Raw genomic sequence first — 4,068 nt, forward strand, 5'->3', positions numbered from 1 at the left:
CCACTCAGGAGCCTGTATTCCTTTCGCAGATCTCCACCAGAACGTCTTTTCTTTCCCAAGACTCTACAACTCTGTGTCCTTTACTGAAAGAAGGTGATGGGATTCATTTCTGAGCCATGAAAACAAACGTCCCATTCCACTCTGTCTGTCTTCTTGGAGGCTTCCACAAATACCTCCTTGCTAGAAGACAAAAAATGCAAAACGTGTATCCATCTCTTTTCCAGGTTGAAGCCCACAGGGAACTCGTACGAGCCCTGAACTATTGCTCCAGCATCAAGAATTAAAGGGTATTTAAATGAGATATTACATGAGGTGAAGACTAGGAGAACAGAGGGGAAAAGTTAAGAGAGCCACTTGGGGTGGAATAGCAGCACTAATAGCTGCTCAGACGCAAGGCGGGTGGGACTTAGGGTGGCCAATGGTCCCAAGTGGCCTGGGCCATGGAAATTTTCAGCTTCCCAGTCCAGAAGGTTCCAGGAATACCAGGGTGAGTTCATCACCCAAACTGGAGTCCTCTTCCTTTGTTATCTTTATTTTTTTATTTTATTGAGGTATAGTTGACTTACAGTGTTGTGTTAATTTCTGCTGTACAGCAAAATGACTGCTTCTTTTATATATATATATATATTCTCTTCTCAATAACATTCTCATTATTGTTTATCACAGGATATTGAGTATAGTTCCCTGTGATATACAACAGGTTGTTTCTGCATCCTATACATAATAGTTTGCACCTGCTAGTCCCAAACTCCCAGTCCATCCCTCCCCTCCCCCTTTGCTGGAGTCCACTTCCTTAATCAGAAGCTCTGCTGGGATAAGCCAGGTTCTGCTCTGGAACAGGAAGAGGAAGCAATGCCATGGTCAGGCTGGGGCCTGGAGGAGAAAGAACAAAGCCAGAGGAGCCGCCGGTCACTCAGGCTTCTTGGTTCGGGGACTAAGGGATGTTTGGGGTAAGAAAGTAGCCATGGTGGCGGTGAACAGCGTCACAGAGACTTATATAAGAGGGCTCACTGTCTATCTGTAGGCTCAAAAGGACCGAGGCAGAACTCCACTCTGTAAGGAAGGGATCACTTAAACTATAAGAGGAACAGGTTCAGCTGAGCTTTTAAGGTCCTCTCCAGGCAGCCTTGCAGCAGAACCCCTGGGGTTAGGGGTGGTCTGGCTTCTGGCCAAACCCTAGGGCTCTCCTCTGTCCCTCTTCCAGGCTCTGGGCCCTCCACTCCTCCCATTCCTGGTGGGAGGGCATTAGTTATTCAAACTTCCTTTTTTGTCTTCACCAGCCATCTGTGCATCTCACTGCTTCAGCTCCAGAGAGCAATCCAGCAGTACTGCCTGTTCTGAAATAGCTGGAGGGGACAGTTAACACCACCGTGGACTCCCCTTTCCAGAAAAACAATGTCCGAAAGTCAGAAATAAGGCAAAAAAAAAGATGCAAAACAGAATACATGCCTCAGGGGCATTAGACCTTCTAGAAGGATATAACTTTGATTGATTGTTTATTCTTGATTCAATATTTTATAAGCCTTTAAAATTAGCTATTTATTTGTTAAAAACCATTAGGGTACAAATGGCTTTTATCCAGTAGTGGTGGAAATGATTTTTTTCCTGTAGAGATAAAAATCATGTTCTGTTTATGGAGAAGATAACACGAAAGGTTGTAGCTTTATTGCCTTGAGGAAAAATAACCGGTTTTGTAACTAACTCAGTGACCTTACTCCCCATTTTTTCCTTTCACGAACCATGTATCAGATGATCTTACACACCTGGTTCTCTCATGAATGAGTTAAAATAAAACTTTGACACTTATACCTTAGATATTTATAGGAAAACGATACTTCCTTTTGCTTTTTTAACTTTTGTGTTTATACATTTTTTGCTTTTTTAACATTTTAAACATCCGTTCTACAGTCCCCTGCTCCTCCCACCCCCCTCGCCCGTCTCTGTTTCTGATTCCCTTTGGACTCACCAGAATGCAGTTCCACGTCACAAGTCCTGGGCCTCCCTCAAGGGCTGTGGTAAGCACACCTTTGGGTATAAATGCTTTTAAAATGAATTGCTCAATTGCTATTATCTATAGCAGAATCTGGACACCAAGATGTCCAGCAATAGAAAATTATGGCACATCAACACTAAATATGGAGAAGGCAATGGCACCCCACTCCAGTACTCTTGCCTGGAAAATCCCATGGATGGAGAAGGCTGGTGGGCTGCAGTCCATGGGGTCACAAAGAGTCGGACATGACTGAGTGACTTCACTTTCACTTTTCATTTTCATGCATTGGAGAAGGAAATGGCAACCCACTCCAGTGTCCTTGCCTGGAGAACCCCAGGAACAGGGGAGCCTGGTGGGCTGCTGTCTATGGGGTCACACGGAGTCGGACACGACTGAAGCAACTTAGCAGCAGCAGCAGCAACACTAAATATCATGCAGCTATTAAGCGTAATCATTGTCAAGCCTATCGCAGCCACATGGAAATGCTCAAGTAAACTTGTGAGAAGACGGCTTCCCTGGTGACCCAGTGATAAAGAATCCACCTGCCAATGCAGGAGACGTGGGCTCGATCCCTGGTTGGAGAGCATCCCACATGCCGCGGAGCAACTAAGCCTGTGTGCCACAGCTATGGGACCCGCGCTCTAGAGCCCGCGAGCCGTGACTACAGAGCCCGTGCGCCCTAGAGCCTGTGCTCTGAAACAAGAGAAGCCTCGCAAGGAAAGCCCATACACTGCTCCTAGAGAATCGCCCAGGCTTGCTACAGCTAAAGAAAGCCCGCGCGCGGCAGCGAGGACCCGGAGCAGTCAAACGTAAATAAATAAATAAAGTCTTAAGGGGAAAAGTATATAAAAAAGACGTTGTATAAAATAAGAATTGGAAGGTGAGATAAGCATGAAAATATCTGTGAGGAGGGGCTATTAGGAAGCTTTTTTGTTTTTTTCTCAGAGTTTTTAACCATGGCTTTTGTCCTTACAATGAAAAAATGTAAGAAAGTTGAAAACCGAAGCAGGCAGAGCATTAACATTATATGATATTATTGATATGAAATGGATAGTTACCACCAACACAGTCACAGAACAATGGCTGGGAGATTTCATTGGGTGACTCTCCTGAAATCTCCCAAACTTACCCATTCTGTCACCCTTTCACCTCCAAACACTTAAGGAGCTCTGTGTGTGCATGCAAGTCGCTCAGTCGTGTCTGACTGTGACTCTATGCGCTGTAGCCCGCCAGGTTCCTCTGTCCATGGGATTCTCCAGGCGAGAGGGCTGGAGTAGGTTGCCATGCCCTCCTCCAGGGGATCTTCCCAACCCAGGGATCGAACCTGCATGTGGGTTCTAATTTACCACCAGCGCCACGTGGGAAGCCCATGAACTCTGAGGTCACTTTAACTCCATCTGCTATATGACTGGGCAGGGAAAGGCAAGACCCAGGGCGTCAGATGAAACTTGGTGGGGCAGGACTTATAAGCTTCCGAAGGCTTATAAGGGCATGCAAGACCGCAACACTCAGACTCACAGACAGGTATCAGCAGCTCTGCTCACAGACTCCCCGCAGGCCTGCAGTCCCTTTGGAGGGCTGTCAAGACCCCGCTGCCCATCCCTGCCCTTGGCACGGTCACTGCTGCTACCCACTGTTGACCTACTCAGATCCGCCTTTGGGCCAGAGAAGGTGAGTGTGCACCTCTAGACCCGAACTGGGACCCAGGCCCAATTCCCCTTTGTCCACCCTGCCTTCTTGCCACTTGCAGCTTCCACGCCTGGCCACGGAGAGGCTTCCCGGCCATGGACGTGGTGCTGGCTGTCCTTCAGAGCCCAGACATTCCCCCCGCCCTCTTGGAGGAAACCACAAAAACAAAGCAGGAGCCAGCTTTGTTCCGAGGGGAATGTTTTCACCCTGTTTCTGCTTCATGAAACTCTTTGGCCTATAACACAGGCAGTGAAGCATCCTGAGGCTCCCTGAGGTACCCGTGCTGCCAGCCCGATGACCTGCCAGCTCCAACCTCACTTGAAGTTGCTTTTATTTCTCTGGCTGCTTTTTGAAGTTGGCTCTTTTCTGCGTGTATGTATTTACAA

The sequence above is a fragment of the Bos taurus genome, chromosome 1, assembly GCF_002263795.3.
Source record: "Bos taurus isolate L1 Dominette 01449 registration number 42190680 breed Hereford chromosome 1, ARS-UCD2.0, whole genome shotgun sequence".
NCBI classification, from domain to species: Eukaryota; Metazoa; Chordata; class Mammalia; order Artiodactyla; family Bovidae; genus Bos; species Bos taurus.